The sequence below is a fragment of the Ornithorhynchus anatinus genome, chromosome 8 (assembly GCF_004115215.2).
Source record: "Ornithorhynchus anatinus isolate Pmale09 chromosome 8, mOrnAna1.pri.v4, whole genome shotgun sequence".
Taxonomy (NCBI): domain Eukaryota; kingdom Metazoa; phylum Chordata; class Mammalia; order Monotremata; family Ornithorhynchidae; genus Ornithorhynchus; species Ornithorhynchus anatinus.
In genome coordinates this window covers 65,080,258-65,099,796 of record NC_041735.1, presented here as the reverse complement: position 1 = coordinate 65,099,796, position 19,539 = coordinate 65,080,258, and the positions used below count along the sequence as shown (strand labels likewise).

General features: G+C 44.9%; 1 protein-coding gene and 1 non-coding gene across 7 annotated transcripts in view; one reads left to right on the top strand and one right to left on the bottom strand.

Annotated features, from left to right (window-relative positions):
• The window catches only part of DGKB (diacylglycerol kinase beta), a 609,664-nt gene that overhangs the window by 92,340 nt on the left and 497,785 nt on the right, over window positions 1-19,539 (bottom strand). The gene's annotated exons all lie outside the window — the stretch shown is intronic.
• Window positions 16,936-17,042, top strand: LOC114813939. The gene has a single exon (XR_003761683.1). It is a non-coding gene; the product is annotated as a U6 spliceosomal RNA (small nuclear RNA).

Genomic DNA, 19,539 nt, shown 5'->3' with positions numbered 1-19,539 from the left:
TGTACATAAAAGGTAGTGCTTGGGCAGGGCAGTGGGGGTCGACGTGGCCAATGGGGAATATTATACCCTCTCAAGCAATTAGAAGCGGCAGGGTCAGTGGAAGGAGCATGGACTTGGGAGTCAGAGGTCGTGGGTTCTAATTCCGGCTCCTCCACTTGTCAGCTGTGTGACCTCGGGCAAGTCACTTCACTTCTCTGTGTCTCAGTTACCTCATCTGGAAAATGGGGATTGAGACTGTGAGACAACCTGATTACCTTGTATCTACCCCAGTGCTTAAAACAGTGCCCTGCACACGGTAAGAGTTCGATAGATACGAATGAATGAACAGTGCTTGGCATATAGTAAGCGCTAAACAAATACCATCATCATCATCATCAATTAGTACAGAGCTCTGCACACAGTAAGTACTCAATAAATGCTATTGATTAACTGGATCAGATCCCTAAACATCCTGATGATATGCTCTGGGATTCTCTGCTATTGTGCTTTTATTTCAAGAAGCAACATGGCCTAGTGGATAGAGCCTGCTGGGCCTGGGAGTCAGAAGAATCTGGGTAGTAATCCCGACTCCACCACTTGTCTGCTGGGGAATCTCGGGTAACTCACTTCACTTCTCTGGGCCTCAGTTACCACATCTGTAAAATAGGAATTAAGACTGCGAGCCCCATGTGGAATGGGGACTACAGTCAACCAAATATGCTTCTATCCACCCTAGCGCTCAGTACAGTGCCTGGAACATGGTACACACTTAAAAATAGTATTATCATTATTATTTCAATGAAAGGAAAACTGACTTGGACCAAAGAAGTTCAACTTATTTTCACGGTGGTCATGTTTTTTCACCTGAAACAAGTTTTCTGATACCAACTGGGCAGCTCACTGCCCTGATGCAGCCTAGGGAGTCGATTCCACTCCCCTCTACGGGGAATGCAAAGCCCTAAAACTGGAAACAAGTTCACTCACTGTCTCTGCTCCACTAAATGAAAATTCCAGGCAGAAGACAGAGACAGTAATTAAGATTAAAAAGTGGACCGATGCGCAGTAATACATAACATCTGTCAGGATTCTAGTTTCCAAATTGGACTCCAAGGATAACGTAAATGCAATATTAACGGTGTAACACCTGGATGCCATGTATGATGGGTGCTGATGATCCCTGTGCAATTAATTGCATTTATTTAAAATATAATGAATTAGACTTTGGAGAGAGCCAATACGTTTAACCCTTTTATCGCCTTTCCTTTGCCGTCAGCATGAGTCGCTGGCTATCTTTGTGTGGATGAAGAGTTACATCAGTTATAAGGGACCACCTTTATCTATAGCGGGGCCTGGGGATTCATTCAATTGTATTTATTGAGTGTTTACTGTACCCAGAGCAGTGTTCTAAACGCTCGGGAGGGGACAGTGCGACGAAAAACAGACACGGTCCCTGCCCACAACGAGCTTACATTCTACACTGGGCCTTTTGGCCTCACACATTCTTAGGGTCATTTCTCTGTCAGTGTTGTCTTCTTCAAATATGAAGAACAACGATATAAAAGTTATCCTTTAGCTTGTAAGGTCCTCGTGGGCACTAATCTGTCTACCTAATTTGTTGTATTGTCCTTTCCCAAATGCCTGGTACAGTGCTCTGCACATGGTAAGGTTCAATAAATTTCATCGATTGACACACAAACATTTATGTTCATACAAAACATAAAATGTCTTTTTTGCTACAGGTAATGATAATAAAAAATTATGGTATTTGTTTAGCACTTACTATAGGTCAAGCAATGTTCTAATTGTCAAGCTCATCGGGTTGGACAGCATCCCTGTCCCACATTCACTTATTCATTCATTCATTCAACCTTATTTATTGAGCACTTACTTTGGGAAAGTACAATTCAGCAACAAAAAGAGACAATTTTTGCCCTTAATGGACTCACAGTCTCGAAGGGGGGAAACAGACATCCAAACTAGCAAATAGGCATCGATAGCATCAATATAAATAAATAGAATTATAGATATAGACCAACAAAACAAGTAAATAGGCATTAATATAAATAGAATTATAGATATGTACATATATATATATATATATATATATATATATATATATATATATATATATACACACGTATGCTGTGGGGCAGGGAGGAGGTAGAGCAAAGGGAGTGAGTAGAGGCGATGGGGAGGGGAGTGGGAGCTGAGGAAAAGGGGGGCTCAGTCTGGGAAGGCCTCCTGGAGGAGGTGAGCCTTCAGTAGGGCTTTGAAGGGGAGAAGTGTGATTGTTTGGCGGATTTAAGGAGGGAGGGCGTTCCGGGCCAGAGGTAGGACGTGGGCCAGGGGTCGACGGCGGGGCAGGTGAGAACGAGGCCCAGTGAGGAGGTTAGCGGTGGCAGAGGAGCGGAGTGTGTGGGCTGTTGGGGAAGGAGAGAAGGGAGGTGAGGTAGGAGGGGGCAAGGGGTTGGACAGCTTGGAAGCCCAAAACTTTCATTCATTCATTCAGTCAATCATATTTACTGAGCTCTTACTGTGAGCAGAGAACTGTATTAAGCACTTGGGAGAGTACAATACAATAATAAGTAGACATGTTGCCTGGCCACAGCACACTTACAGGCAAGTGGTGGGGAGACAGACATTAATATAAATAAATAAATGACAGATCTGGACATATGTACTGTGGAGCTGAGGGGCGGGGAGGGAGTAGGGGGACAAAGGCAGCAAGTCAGGATGATGCAGAAAGGAGTGGGAGAAGAGGCAGGGGGGGTTTAGAGTCGTAATCCCCATTTTACAGATGAGGCAAATGGGGCCCAGAGAAGTGAAGTGATTTGCCCCAGGTCACACAGTGGACAAGTGGTGGAGCTGGAATTAGAACTCAGGTCCTTCTGATTCCCATGCTCTGTCCACTAGGCCAGGCAACAAATAGATACTGCTTTACAGAAAAAAAAAAAAATGGGGACATATCCAAAATTGGAAGGGATTAAAGACAGAGGGGTTTGAAATAGATCCCCCAATCACTTGCTTGCCATCAACCCCTTATTCACACCCAACCTCCTATCTGGAATTCCAGCCTCCTACCTATCCGAAAGACCACAACTCACCCCATGTTCAAAGCCCTACCCAAATCACCTCTCTTCCAGGAAGTCTTCCCTGACTAACTTCCCATCTCTGTTCAATTTCCTTCCTTAAGACATCATCAACACACTTGACTCCCCGCCATCTCAGAACTTAGGTTACTCACCCAACCTTTTTTTCTGACAGCACTTACGTACATATTTTTATATTTAGTTGCATCCCCTACCTGATCTACATTAACGTCTGTCTCCCCCACCGTATTAAAAGCCCTTTGAGAGCAGGGATCACGTCTCCCACCACTATTGAACTCTCCCCAGTGCTTAGGACAGTGTTCTGCATAAAGTAAGCCCCCAAATAAACTGACTGATTAATGAACATTAAATATCTTCTTATTGTTCTCTCTTGTCTTCCCTCCCCTCTCCCCCCCATTTCCTAATTTAGGCTCATGGCTAATGATAGGGAAGAAGATGTGCTTCTAAATTTTAAGACCACCTTTGACATAAAAGGAACACATTTCAAATCGTTGAACACTAGTTTTCCAAGTTTGCAATTATGCATGCCCTGACTTTGAAACTTTATAGCGGATTAAAAACATGGATTAAAAAATACCAACCTTGAGTTTGCTTAGGGAAAGAAAAAAATCCATCAAAATAAATAATTCATGTTTGGATGGACTGAATTCTAGTCTTTTAGAAGGTGCCAACAGATGGTTTACATTTATAGAAAGCACACTTGCTGACTTCCAAACAGAAATTAAAATTCATAAAGTATATCATTAGTACTTCTTATAAGCACCATTATGTTTATGATCTGAATTTGGATTTTCCCAGGTGAACTGTTTTCAATCATAATTTTACAAAGAAAAAAGTGCAGTAAGTTGTTTTCCAGCAACTATTTTCTTTTGGCAAATTGAAAATTAAACTGTGCTGGTGAGGTACCAGCAGTATAAACCAATGGATGCGGACTGGATTGAGGCTCCTACGAGTGGATCTTTCTCTGTTGCGCCGTGCTCTTCCGAGCACTTAGTACAGTGCTCGGAGACTAGTAAGCGCTCAATAAACACCACCGATGATGCCGAATGGCACGAGAAGTTTTCCGAAGCTGCAGAACTGGATCTGCGCTAAAACTACCAATAAAACGATGGCTCAGGGGCTTCAGTTTCTGATAACGTCACTGGGGCTGGAAACCACTATAATTAAGAATGAGTTTTCCTGCTCATGAAAGGTCAGGAAAGTAACCATTTCTGGTTAATTTTAGCAACTCTCTGGCCTAAGTGTAGCCAACCTAATACTATAGCATTACAGTAGCTTTTCATGTTTCAGTCAGACTTGATACTAACCAAATGTGAACATTTAACTATCGTAAGCTTATGATTAGGCCTTACTTCAAACCTGCCAAAGAGCGCAGTTTAAACTTTCATTAAGAGTGGCTAAGAATCTTGCTCAGATAACCTTATCACTCTGAATGATTCATTTCTTTTCGGTGTAACCTTTAGACATAAATGGACCCTCAGCCGAGGAAGAAAATCATACGTTTGTAGGAATACTGAAAGGGAAGGGAGGGAGAGTTTCCATTCTCAACGCAAGGGGATGATAAAAGATGAAGGGAAAGCGAAGTTTAAGAGCCACCCGACGGAATCTTGGATGGAGATTAAGCAAGTGACACACACCAAAAATACACTATATTCTAACCAACCACCCCTGTCTGGATCCTTGCAGAGGGCTGATTGACTCAGATATTTTACTGCCGGGCTGGACCCAAGGATGGGTAGAAGTCGGCGGAAGGGGCAAGGAGGAGAAGAAGCAGTAGGGAAAATGGGAAACGAGTCGAGCAGTCAGTCGGTCAGTATTGACTGAACACTTACCGTGTGCAGAGCACTGTACTAAGCTCTGGGGAGAGAAGCTGCATGGCATAATGGGTAGAGCACTGACCTGGGAGTCGGAAGGTCATGGGTTCTAATCCCAGCTCTGCCACTTCTCTGCTGTGTGACCTTAGGTGAGTCACTGGACTTCTCTGGGCCTCAGTTACCTCCTCTGGAAAATGCGGATTGAGACTGTGAGCCCCACATAGGACAGGGACTGTGTCCAACCCGATTTGCTTGTATCCACTCAAGAGCTTAATACAGAGTCTGGCACATTGTGAACACTTAATAAATACCAGAACTAGTATTAGTATTATTACTGTCTAATACAGTGCTCTGCATGCAGTAAAGGCAGAACGTATCTACCAACTCAGTTGCAGCGTACTCTCCCAAGCGCTTAGTACAGTTCTCGGTTCATAGAAAGCGCTCAATAAATACCGACGATGATGATGATGATGATGATGATGACGATAATTATGATGTTTCCAATCTTGGCTCTGTCATTTGCATACTGTGTGACCTTGGGAAAGTCACCTAACTCCTCCTGTAGATTATAAGCTTTTTGTGGGCAGGGGACTCTGAAATTTTGCGCTCTCCTAAGCACTTAGTTCAGTGCTCTGCACACAGTAAATGCTCAATAGATACCGTGGATTGAGTGATATTCTGTGCCTCAGTCTCCTCATCTTTAAAATGGAGATTAACTACTCCTTCTCCTTCTCTCCCTTTCAGAGAGTGATTCCCATGTGGGACAGGGACTTGTCTGACCTGATTGTCAGACACAGCTCTACCTGGTGCTTAGTAAGTAAAGTGCTTGGCATAGAACAGGCCCTTATCAAATGCCACAATTATAATAATCATTAGTTTTATTATTATCTCTCAGAAAAATGGGAAACAGTATGGCCTAGCAGAAAGAGCACGGGCCTGGGAGTCAGAGGACCTGGGTCCAAATCCCAGCTCTGCCATCTGCTTGCCGTCTGACTTTAGGCAAGTCATTTAACTTCTCTGTGCCTCAGTTCTCCCTCCTATTTAAACTGTGAGGGACAGGGACTGTGTCCAACCTAATTAACTTGTATCTATCCCAGCTCTTAGAACACTGTTTAGCAGATAGTAAGTGCTTAACAAATATCATTAAAAAAAAAAAAAGTAAATCATTCTTCCTCAGATCGGGGTGCGCTAAGGTGATTTTTGTTTGTTATGGTTTGTATTGTGTTGGCTCAATTGTTCTTTTACAAAGCAAATACCTGTTAGAACCCACCGAACGTCTGAGGAAAGATTTCTGTTTCGAGTTTCTGTACCTTCAGATTGTGTCGAAATAACAGTTATTTTTGCCTGATTGATTCAAAGGCTGATGCTATTCCAGCCAAACGATGCCATCTTGCATTTTTATACTTTTAGCATTTTTAAAGAATGAAATGCTTTTCTATTTTTTAAATGGTTTTCTACCTTGAGTTTCAGCCAAATCTCTTAAAAAAATCCATAGCTCCTAGAACTCAGAAGAAATGATCAAGGCCAAAGAAGATGCATGTGGCTTTTGGGCCTGCAGCTGGGTATTTAAAGAGAGAGGGAATATATTGACAAATTCTTAGAGAAGCATCCATAAATTGCTCTTTGGAAATACTTTTGTTGCTAAAAAGGTTAGGGATGATATCATTCTCACCATTACAGGTAGAGAGGTTCCTGTGAGTTTTGACCTTTCAAGTATTTTTACCGAGATTTTAAATATCAGTTTATTATAGATTTATCTCCCCCCCACCCCCCCGACTCCGCCAAGCCTCAGAATGAAATGACAACATTCACTCTATCAATTCATATTCTCTGAGGAGGCTTATCTGCTGATTCTCCTAAAAACCTTGCTGCCTTTTAAAAGAAATCCCTCAGGTATAACCACCAGTAAAACTAAGTGAATGTTTGTGTTTTCCCTCCTATATCAATTCATCGTTTTAATAAGCGGGGCTACCTTTCCTGAATCGTATCAACCTAAAAGTCATCTCAGCACTTATGTATTTCCTGCTTCCACGCTCAGAACCTGGATACCTACGGACATTTGACTGAACGTTCATGTTCTTGACTCCACTGCCTGTAAATAGTTCTGTCTCTCCCATTAGAATGTCAGCGCTGGGAGGGCAAGTAACCCGTCTTCTGCTACTATTGAATTCACTCATCCGTTCGTTCAATCGCGTCTGTGGATCACTTAATATGTGCAAAGCACTGACCTAAGCCCTTGGGAGAGTACGAAATGAGAATAAACAGACATATTCCCTGCCCACAGTGAGCTTACAGCTGTACTTTTCCAAATGCTTAGTTCAACGCATTGCATTCAGTAGACACTCAATAAATACCCTTCCTACTACGACTATTAATAATTGTGGTATTTGTTCAGCACCGACTATGGGCCAGACACCGTTCTCAGTGCTGGGGTAGATAATAACGTAGACGGAAGCAAATCAGGTTGGATAAAGTCCCTTCCCACCTGGGGCTCACATTCTTATTCCCCATTTTACAGATGAGGTAATTGAGGTCGAGAGAAATGAAGTGACTTGCCCAACGTCACACAGCAAGCATGTGGCAGAGCCAGGTTACCCCCTATGCGTGCTGGGAGTAAAACAAAATCGTACTGCTAGGAAGGTCTGGTCAAGTTCGATAGCTTTTCATCCAAGTTATAATAACAGTAAACATGGTGTTTGTTAAACGTTTACTATGTGCCATGGACTGTACTAAGGGCTAGGATAGCAGCATGGCCTAATGGCTAGAGCATGGACCTGCGAGTCAGAAGGACCTGGGTTCTAATTCCAGCACCAACACTTGTCTGCTGTGTGACCTTGAGCAGGTCATTTTACTTCCCTGGATCTCAATCCCAGACTAAGCCACCCTTTTCCTCTGTTTCGCCCTGCCCTCCCCATCGCCCCGACTCGCTCCCTTTGTTCTACCCCCCTCCCTACCCATAGTACTTGTGCATCTATGTCGTTATTTGTAATTATACTTCTATTTATTTTTATTAATGATGATTCTAGATCTAAAATTCTATTTATTTATAATGAGGCTATTGATGCCTGTTTAGTTGCTTTGATGTCTGTCTCCCCCCTTCTAGACTGTGAGCCCGTTATGGGCAGGGATTGTCTCTTTTTGTTGCTGAACTGTACTTCCCAAGTGCTTAGTGCAGTGCTCTGCACAAAGTAAGTGCTCAAGAAATATGATTGAATGAATGAATGAATCAATACCTCATCGGTAAAATGGCGATCAGGACTGGGAGCACCATGTGGGAAAGCTCCTGACTCCAACCTGATTAGCTTAAAACCACGCTTCAAAGTGAGCGCTTAACAAATGTCATTTTTTTTTTTTTTTGAGGGGAGAGGGGTTCTGCGGGCTAAAGTATATGCAGATCTGTCACTTTCCTGCCACATATGGGGTTTAAAATATAAGTAGAAGGAAGAACAGATATTGAATTCCCATTTTACAAACACGGAAATTGAGGCACAGAGAAGTTAACTTGTCCAAAGTCCCACAGCGGGTAAGGGGCAGAGTTGGGATTAGAACCCAGGTCTTCTGAATCCCTGACCCTTGCTCTTTCCACTTTACCATGCTGCTTCTCTGTCATTTTAAGGGGTGAGAAAAGAGCTTCTTTGATCCTGTGGACTCTCCGGAAAACAAAACCTCCTTTCTCCTGCAAGGATGATATGCTCGGCTGAGCTTAGGCGCGGCCATAAGTTATGCAGCTCTGAAGAGTTTCCTACAACTAGTTGATTCCATCGATCGATGGTATTTATCGAGCACTTCCTCTGAGCCAAGGGAGATTTCACTACAGCGAAGTTGGTCGACATGTTCCCTCACCACAGGGAGTTTACATTCTTGAGGGGGAACTTAATAATAATAATGATGATGATATTTGTTAAGCACTTAGTATTTGCCAAGCACGGTTCTAAGCGCTGGGAGAGATACAAGGTAATCAAGTTGTCCCACGTGGGGCTCACGGTCTTCATCCCCATTTTACAGATGAGGGAACTGAGGCCCAGAGAAGTTCAGTGACTTGCCCAGAGTCACACAGCTGACAAGTGGCGGAGGCGGAATTAGAACCCACGATCTCTGACTCCCAAGCCCGGGCTCTTTCCACTAAGCCACACAGCTTCTCGATGGCTTAATCAATGGCATCTGTTGAGTGGTCACGCTGTACAGAGTGGTGTATTAAATATTGGAAGATTTCAATAGAACAAGTAATAATAATAATGGTGGTATTTGTCAAGCGCTTACTATGTGCCAGGCACTGTTCTAAGTGCTGGCATGGAGAAGAGATACAAGGGTTGGACAGAGTCCCTGGCCCACATGGGGCTCACAGTCTCAATAGACACGAGACCTATCCTGGAGGAGTTTACGTTCTCACTGACCACCTATTTCAGAGAAATTCTATTGGCTGAGTTGCCAAGCCCCACCGCCATTTCCAAATGAACGGGCGAGCTTGTTTCCCAGCCCCGTCTTCGTCGAATCCGAAGGAGCGTTCCTTGTCGGCTTCGAAGGAGACAGCCCGGATTTAATCCCCTCCAGGAAGATCTCAATCGGTGCGTAAGTGAACGCTGCGCTACAACAGGAGTGGTAATCAGCCGGCAAATTAGGGACGGTCATTTCCGTGCCACTTAATTATTGACTCTGCTTAACCCCGGTGACCAAAGACTCGGTGAAGTTGGTGAAAGAACCTAGATTTCCTGTCTTCTAGCCCAACAACGGCTAGAGATCTCTCTGACCTCCGGCCTTTGGATCGTTCCCCTAGCCACCATATTTCTGTGTAGTCCCAACTCATTTCAAAATTCCAATTTCCTGAATAAAAATAAAAAAAAAAAATCCACGAGAGCCAAAACAAGACATCCTTTCACCACGGACAATCAGCTGTTTCTGGGAGAGAAGTGATGTAGGATGGTCCCCAAAGAAAACATGGGCAAAACAAAATGCAACACAACCACACAGACACATAAATACACACAGATGGTCACTGTATGCTGAGAAGGTCAGCATTTTTCACTAAGCTGTACCCAGATGATGGCCTGTGTAATAATACAGAATAAAGGAAATTCCCGCCTCCCCCTTTTTTTTTTTTTCATATTCACAAAATGTAGCAGACGCTATTTAAGCAGTCAATAAATCAAACTTATCTATTGAGCGTTTACTGTGTGCAGAGCACTGTCCTAAGTCCTTGGGAGAGTACATCATAACTGAGTTGGTAGACACAGTCTCCACCGACAACGGACTTACAGCCTCTGGCAGTCATTCGATCAATTGTATTTATCATTATTACAGTATATAATATATAAATCAATATATATATATGCACACTGAATTATTCTATTATACAATATATCAATCAATTTGTATATAAATAACAGTATTTATTATCATGATTGCTAATAATGATAATAATGATAATAATAACGACATTTGCTAAGTGCTCACTTTGTGCCAAGCACTATTCTAAGCACCGGTGTAGATGAAAGGTAATCAGGTCGGGCACAGTGCCCGTCCCACATGTTCCATTTTGCCGATGAGGTCGCTGAGCCCGGAGAAGTGATGTGACTGACACAAGGTCACACAACAGACAAGTGGCCGATCTGGGATTGGGACCCACATCCTCTGACTCCCAAGCCCCTGCTCTTGCCCTTAACAAATGACGGTATCTGTTACACATTGACTATGTGTCAAGCGCCGTTCTAAGTGCCGGGGTAGATAAAAGCTAATCAGGTTGGACACAGTCCCTGTTCCACGTGAGGCTCACCCTCTTTGTCTCCATTTTACAGATAGGTAACTGAGGCACAGAGATGTGAAATGACTTGCCCAAGAGCACGGAGCGGGCAAACGGTGGAGCCGGAATTAGAACCCAGGACCTCCCGACTCCCAGGTCCGTTTCTCTATCCACCAGGCCAGGACGCTTCTCATTGAGTGCTTACTGCATTAGGTATTTGGGAGAACCCAGCTTCTTTGGGAAACGTTCTATCAGGAACCATAGGTGTCCCTCTGAGGGAGTGGTTGGTTCTCAGAGTTATTTTAACCGGATTGCCTTGCTCGGTGGGCCTCCATAATGTCCCGATCGGGGCTGAAAAGATGGTGGCACTTTGTCCTCTTAGCTCTTTGAAGCTTTTCTCCCTCAGTTCCTCAGCATCCCCTGAAATCTCCACTTGCTTTTCACCCCCGCCTTCAACCTCTGTCGAGATCTAATCTTGGATTCCCCATTTCCCCGGGTCCCCGTGCACTCTGCACCGGCTATCATGTCGGTCGCATCAGAATGTGTCCTCAGGTGCCGATTATCCGGGGGCCACCTGGAGCAAGATTTCTGTTGCCAGCAGAGCCTGGAAGACTGGAGGCAACAGGCCACGCTTAGCACTTTATTCCTTTAGAAACCTTCTATTTAGATAGGATCCATTTGGCTCCTCGTATGGATTTGTTTCTGGGCTTCTTTTGCCTCCTCCTGAGAAATATTTTGATTTTCGATTCTGTACCCGTCAACAACACCGCCTTAAGGAAGGGCGGTTGAGAAATGCTGGCTTTTTGGGTCGAGAGAGACGGCTGATGAGAATGGGGTAGGTGAATAATGGGATTATTTCAGCCGGAAGAGTTTTGTGCAGTCCAAATGGTGGTTTGAGGGAAGTTGGAATGGCACTGACGTAAATCTCGCCCTCCTCAGGACCTACACACAAACAGCCATCCTTAGCAGTCATTCAGTCAATCCATCATTTTTATTGAGCACTTACTGTGTTGAAAAAACACTGTACTAAGCGCCAAATCTATCTGTTAGGTGTACACATTCACTCCAGCTAGTATTCTGAGTTTCACGAAATGGAGCTTCAAGTGAAAGAATGTTATTCAAGATATAATTCCCCACAGGCCATTGTATAGATTAAAAAAAAAAAAGAACAAAAAAAAAGACCAAAACAATACCCATAAAAAAGAGATAAAAGGCACAATATAATTGTACAATCAAATAGCAAGGTAAATATGACCGAGAACAAAATATTTTGAATACTAAATTTTAAGTATACATATGTAAATGTCATATTCTCCTCTCGTAATTGCTCCGCTTTAGAACATAATTTGGTAATACCGAAATAGGGTTGGAGTTACTAAGTAGGGTCATCTACGAATTAAGTTTGACAATCAGGTGAGCAGGAAAAAAAAGAGGAAAAGAAAAAAAGGAGGAGGAAAGCAGGGAAGGAAGTGGTAGGTGAGAGGGCATTTAGTATAATGTTTCTTACTTCTATCTCACCCTCAGATGCTGCATACACGACGCACTCAATGAATTATGGTCATTTTCTCGCTCTCTTCTCTTTTTCCTTCCCCGAGGCATGACAGAATCAAAGAAAAAACTACACATACCCAGATACAAAGACTGTCTCTCCTGGGTTACCACATTCTGACCAATTCTCCCCTTCTCACTCTGGGATTCATTCAGTCAATTAACCAATCCCATTCATTGAGCGCTCACTATATGCAGAGCACTGTACTGAGCACTTGGGTGATACGAGATGACATTATAACGGACACATTCGCTGCCCACAGTGAGCTCAAAGTCTAGAGGGGGAGACACATATTAATATAAATGAATAAATTACAAGGTATGTTCATAAGTGGTAGGGGGCTGGGAGGAGGAATAAATAAATAATAATAATTATGATACTTGTGAAGCGCTGGGGTAGGTATAGAGAAGCAGCGTGGCTCAGTGGAAAGAGCACGGGCTTGGAAGTCAGAGGTCATGGGTTCGAATCCCAGCTCTGCCACTTGTCAGCTGTGTGACTGTGGGCGAGTCACTTCACTTCTCTGTGCCTCAGTGACCTCATCCGTAAAATGCGGATTAAGACCGTGAGCCTCACGTAGGACAACCTGATGGGCCTGTGTCTCCCCCAGCGCGTAGAACAGTGCTCTGCACATAGTAAGCGCTTAACAAATATCGACATTATTTTATTATTAATCAGGTGGGACACAGTCTCTATCCCACTTTCAGCTCACATTCTTAATCCCTATTTTAGAGATGAGGTAACTGAGGCTTAGAAAAGTGAAGTGACTTGCCCAGGGTCACACAGCAGACGTGTGTCAGCACCAGGATTAGATCAGGGAGCAGGTCAGAGAGACGCAGAAGGAGTGGAAGAAAAGGAAAATAGGGCTTAGTCAGGGAAGGCCTCGTGGAGGAGGTGCGCTTTCAATAAAGGCTTTGAAGGTAGGGAGAGTTATTGTCTGTCAGATACGGAGAGGGAGGGTGTTCCAGGCCAGAGGCAAGACGTGGGCTAGAGGTCGGTGGCGAGAGAGACGAGATCGAAATACATCGAGTAGATGAGCTTTAAAGGAGAGAGGTGTGCCGGCTGAGTTGTAGCGGGAGAGTAATGAGGTGAAGTAGGAGTGGGCAAGGTGATTGACTGCTTTAAAGCCGATGGTGAGGAGTGGATATGTGATGCGGGATTATCTCTGCCGACAATTATGTGGTAAATAATCTTTTTTTCCTCCTCAAAAAATCACAGCGGAAAGTACAGGCAATAGAGACAGTAGAGGCGATCTCATGAGTTAATGCAGTAGTTGATTTTCAAGGTCTCTTCATTTATTAGCAATTTTTTGCCCCTCAAGGGTCCTATCTCCTACAAGAGGCCTTTCTCCACCCGAGCCCTCATATGCCTTACTCCTTCTTCCTTCTGCTTCACTCTTGCACTTGGCTCTGTAACCCCCGATTAGACTGTAAGCCCGTCGATGGGCAGGGATCGCCTCTATCTGTTGCCGAATTGTACATCCCAAGCACTCAGTATAGTGCTCTGCACACAGTGAGCGCTCAATAAATACTATTGAATGAATGAATGTACCATTCATCCACGCCACCCGTCGTCCCGTGGGATTTACGTATAGATCCCTAATTTATTTTAATGTCTGTCTCCCCCTCCAGACTGTAAGCTCCTTGTGGGCAGGAAACGTTTCTATCAGTTCGGGTATATGAGAAGCAGCGTGGCTTAGTGGAAAGAGCCCGGGCTGGGGAGTCAGAGGTCGTGGGTTCTAATCCCAGCTCCGCCACTTGTCAGCTGTGTGACTGTGGGCAAGTCGCTTCACTTCTCCGTGCCTCCGTTACCTCATCTGTAAAATGGGGATGAAGACCGTGAACCCCACATAGGACAACCAGTTAACCCTGTATCTATCCCAGGGCTTGGAACAGTGCTTGGCTCACAGTAAGCTCTTAACTAATACCACTGAAATAAATGAATATGATTGATTATTGTCAGGGTCTGTGTCTAATTCCTACTTGTATACTCTCGCCCAGCACTTAGTAGAGTATTCTGCACACAAAAAGAACTTAATAAATATTATTACTACAACCATTTACAGACAAATTCACCATTATCTATTGTGACTAGAACATTAATCTCTTTTTGAGTGGGCTTTAATCTCTCTATTCAAGCCAGTCTGCAAAGGGAAGTGCTTCATTGCCAAGGGTGCCAAACCAGAGTGTTATCTCCGAGTGAGAGGGTGCTATGAGAAATATCAGTCTTAGAAGTAATAATAATGAAGTTGGTATTTGTTAAGCGCTTACTATGTGCAGTGCACTGTTCTAAGCACTGGGGTAGATACAGGGTCATCAGGTTGTCCCACGTGAGGCTCACAGTTAATCCCCAATTTACAGATGAGGTAATTGAGGCACAGAGAAGTGAAGTGACTTGCCCACAGTCACACAGCTGCCAAGTGGCAGAGCCGGGAGTCGAACTCATGACCTCTGACTCCGAAGCCCAGGCTCTTTCCACGGATAGCACAACCCAGATAGAGCCCTAAAAGAAGAGTTATCTAATGGACGATCCCTTTATTTCATTTCTTATGCACCACTCATTTATTATTCCATACACAAAGTTGCCCCAGCTACATCATGTTCTTCCTACTGCTCTTGTTTTTTGCAAATGTCTCCCCCATTTTAAAATAATGTGTCCTCCATTAGAATATAGACCCTGTATGTCACCCATCAGGTCTTTCAATCCATAGTACTCACTGAGCGCTTACTGTGTACAGAGCACTGTACTAAGCCCTTAGACTTTCACTTCTGTTGGACTTTTCCTCATCAGGGTTCTGTACACGTTAAGTGTTCAGGGAACGAGAAGCAATGTGGCCCAGTGGATACAACATGGGCCTGGGAGTTAGAAGGACTTGGGTTCCCGACTCGGCCATTTGCCTGCTGTATGACCTTGGGTAAGTCACTTACTTCTCTGTGCCTCAGTTCCCTCATCTGTAAAATGGGGATTAAAACTGCGAACCCTACGTGGGAAGGAAGGGACTGCATCCAGCCTGATTAGCTTGTAGCTACCTCAGGGCTCAGAACAGTGCCAAGAGCATAGTAAAAATAGCATTTAAAAAAGTAAAAAATAAATAAAAAAGCAATACCATCGATTGATTGAATGTTGTTAGCTGATGGACTGATTAAGTATTCAAGGGCTAGAGTTTTGTAAAATCTCCAAAGATCTCTACAAACCCGTGACCACATTTTCCCTAATTTTCACTATTATTTTAACCTACCCAGGAAGGAGTGAAACTAATAGCTTTGGACCAATTCTCTCTCAGCTATTTGTCTCTAAAGAGTTTGAAGTATGTACTTTTTAGCACCAAACCACAATTTAATAACAGAGCCCAGGAGCCTCAAAGTAGACCATTACTAATTTATCAGGTGCTAAAAGCTACTAACCAGAGGATCCTGGGCAGACAGGGGAGGCTTTGAGGGTGAGGAGACTCATTTTAAAGCATTATCATTTTTAAATAATAGCAAAATACACAGAGTGACTCTTGGAGAGAGATACCTATCCAAGGCAGGTGTCCGCCTCTCAATGCCAACAACCGCAAAGCTTTTCATTGGGGTATTAGCTCATATGTGGGAATAATTTCACTGCTCTTGGGGTTATTCTGATGGGTATCTTCTTCCACTCACAAATGTTTACCTTGTCCATCTTGAAGAAAGGGCAAAAGCGAGGTGAGCAGTGCTTCGTCAGAGTGGTTTAGTGGATAGAGCTCGGGCCTGGGAGTCAGAAGCACCCGGGTTCTAATCTCAGCTCTGCCGCTTGTCTGCCGTGTGATTTTGGATGAGTCTTTTCACCTATCTGTGCCTCAGCTACCTTATCTGGGAAATGGGGATTAAAACTGCAAGCCCTATGTGGGACAAGGATGGCATCTGACCCGATTTTCCTGTATTTATCCAAGTGCTTAATATGTGCCTGGCACACACTAATTGCTTAACAAATATTATTGTCGTTATCATTATTTTTATTACTAAATAATAGTAGCCTGACATAGCGCTCATTCCCAAACACTACTAGACTCACTTTTTGTTCTCACAATATCCCTGTGAAGTGGGAAGACAGGTATTTTAATCCTTATTATACAGATGAGGAAGATAATCAAGCAATCAGTAGGATTTATTGAGCACTTACTCTATGCGGAGCCCCAGATTAAGTTTTGGGGAGAGTATAATACAACAGAGTTGGTAGACCTGTTCCCTTAAGGCATAGAGATGTTAGCCAAAGGTCACCCTTGACCGAGGGCTTGCCCAAGGTCATCAAGAAGACTAGCTTTGCCTGGGACTAGGATCCGGTCCCTCCGACTACCAAACCAGTACACGGTCTACTTAATCACGCCAAATACAGGTTGGAGCGGGGAGAGGCTGGAGGCAGGAAGGTCAGTGAGGACGCTGAAGCAGAGGTAATAGTAATAATGTTGGTATTTGTTAAGCGCTTACTAAGTGCACAGCACTGTTCGTAGCGCTGGGGTAGATCCAGGGTAATCAGGTTGTCCCACGTGAGGGTCCCAGTTAATCCTCATTTTACAGATGAGGGAACTGAGGCACAGAGCAGGGAAGTGACTTGCCCACAGTCACACAGCTGACAGGTGGCAGAGCCGAGATTTGAACCCATGACCTCTGACTCCCAAGCCCGGGCTCTTTCCACTGAGCCACGCTGAACTGCTTGGACTGAGCTGCTAGCAATCTGGATCAATCAATCAGTTGTATTTACTGAACGCTTTCTCTGGGGCAGAGCGCTGTACTGGCTTCGGCAGCACATATACTAAAATTGGAACGATACAGAGAAGATTAGCATGGCCCCTGCGCAAGGATGACACGCAAATTCGTGAAGCGTTCCATATTTTATTAGACCGTAAGCCCGTCAAACGGCAGGGACCTTCTCTATCTGTTGCCGACTTGTTCATCCCAAGCGCTCAGTACAGTGCTCTGCACATAGTAAGCGCTCAATAAATACTATTGAATGAATGAATGAATACTAAGGGATCGGGAGAGTATAATATAACAGAGTTGGAAGACGTGCTCAGTGTAAGCTCGTCCTCTAGACTGTTACCTCGCTGTGGGCAGGGAATGTGTTGGTTTATTGTTCTATTGTCTCTCCCAACTGCTCAGTACAGTGTTTTTGCACACATTAAGCGTGCAGTAAATATGATTGGATGTATTAAAGGAGCTTATAGTCTAGAGGATGGGGAGGAATGGGCAGATGACAAAACTGTTGTTCTAAGAAGGGGAGGAGCAGAGGAAAAGCGGGACTTAGTCAGGGAAGGCCTCCTGGAGGAGATGAGCCTCCAGTAGGGCTTTGAAAGGAGGAAGTGTTATTGTTTGGCAGATTCGAGGAGGGACGGTGCTCCAGGCCAGAGGTAGGACGTGGGCCAGGGGTCGAAGGCGAGGCAGGAGAGAATGAGGACTAGTGAGAGGGTCAGAGGCACCAGAGGAGCAGAGTGTGCGGGCAGGGATGGAGAAGGAGAGAAGGAGGTGAGACACGAAGGGGAAAGGTGAAGGACAGCTTTGAAGCCTCTTTGCTTTACCCCCGCCCTCCCAACCGCACTTGTTTATATATGTACATATTTATAATTCTATTTATATGAATGATGTGCATATATCTATAACTCTATCTATATCGATGCCACTGATGCCTGTTGACTTGTTTTGACGCCCGTTTCCCACCTTCTAGACTGTGAGCCCACTGTGGGCAGGGATTGTCTCTACTTGCAGCTGAGTTGTATTTTCCAAGTGCTCTGCACACAGTAAGTACTCGGTACATAATAATAATGGTGGTATTTGTTCAGCGCTCACTATGGGCAAAGCACTGTTCTAAGCACTGGGGGGATACAAGGTGATCAGGTTGTCCCACGTGGGGCTCACAGTCTTAATCCCCATTTTCCAGATGAGGGAACTGAGGCCCAGAGAAGCGAAGTGACTTGCCCACGGTCACACAGCTGACAAGTGGCAGAGCGGGGATTCGAACCCGTGACCTCTGATTCCCAAGCCCGGGCTCTTTCCACTGAGCCAAGCTGCTTCTAAGTACGTACGAGCGAATGAACGAAGGAATGAACCGGCAGGATTTAGCAGGAACTTTAAACATGAGAGTTGAAAGAGAATAAAGCCTGGATTTGGGGACGATGTCAAGTCTGTGGGCCACAGGGACGACGATGCCGTCAGTGACTGAGATCGGAAAGGGGGGAGGACGAGTGGGTTTAGAATGGAAGACGGGTCGTTCCTAGATGCCCAAGCTAGGAATGGAATGGGTAGGCCTCTGCTTGACCCTTCCTCCCGTAATCGGGACTGGTAGACTACTGGAAACTCTTCGGGTCCCTCATCCATTCCACCTCCAGCTTGGGCAGTGGCCAGCGAGTGGCCGGCGGCCTGCCGTAAGTCCAAACTCACCCACGTTGGGCAGCAGCGGCCGGGGAGCGAGTCGAGGACGGAGACTCAAGCTGACTGTGCGGAAGAAGGCAACGATAAACCGCGTCTGCATTTCGCCCGAGAAAACTCTGTGGATCCACTCCCGGAACGACTGCAGGTGGGAGTGCGGCGCTCTGGGAGAGATGAGTCCAAGGGATGGCTATGGGTTGGAGACGATTCGACGGCATAAGCCGAGATAGGGGTTCCAGAGGGACATCGAGATGGGAGCGAGGAGGAAATTTGGGGTTGCGTGTCAGCTGAGAGGTCAGGGCTTAGGAGATAGATTTGTGAGTTATCCGCTTGGAGGCGGTAGCTGAAGCCATAGGAGTAGGTGACTGCCCGAGGGAGTAGGTGTTGAGTGAAAAACGGGGAGGACGCGGCACTGGGACTTGTGGGATTCCTGCCATTTGGATCTAGGAGGTGAAAGAGGAGCTAAAATGGGCACGAAGTATAGGAGGATGTGTGTGTGTGTGTGTGAGAGAGAATGAGAGAGTGAAAGGAAGAGAGAGAGAGAGAGAGAAAGAGAGGGAGAGACAGAGATGGAGAGAGTATGTGTGTGTGTGTGTATGAGTGTTGTGGAAAACGTGTTTCGTGGAAAAGTGTTCCAAATGCGAAAGGAAGGATACGGAGTTTGCCATTTACCTACTTGAGACCTCTTGGAAGGTCGCTGGTACTGCCTAGCTCTGGAACTTTGGGGCTGGGCTCTGTGTCTGGAGGAAAATGGAGGAAGAGGAGGAAGAGGAGGAAGAGGAGGAGGAGGAGGAGGGGGAATGGGAGAAGAGTGCTAATCCTAATCTAGAGTCCGACACTTCTGATAAACAAGAGCTACGGAGCTCCAGACATCTGACTCGTGCAATGTCCGGGGGTAGGTTTGAACAACTCGCTTTGAACAACTCCCAGGTCATGGGCTCTAATCCCGGCTCCGTCACCTGTCATCTGG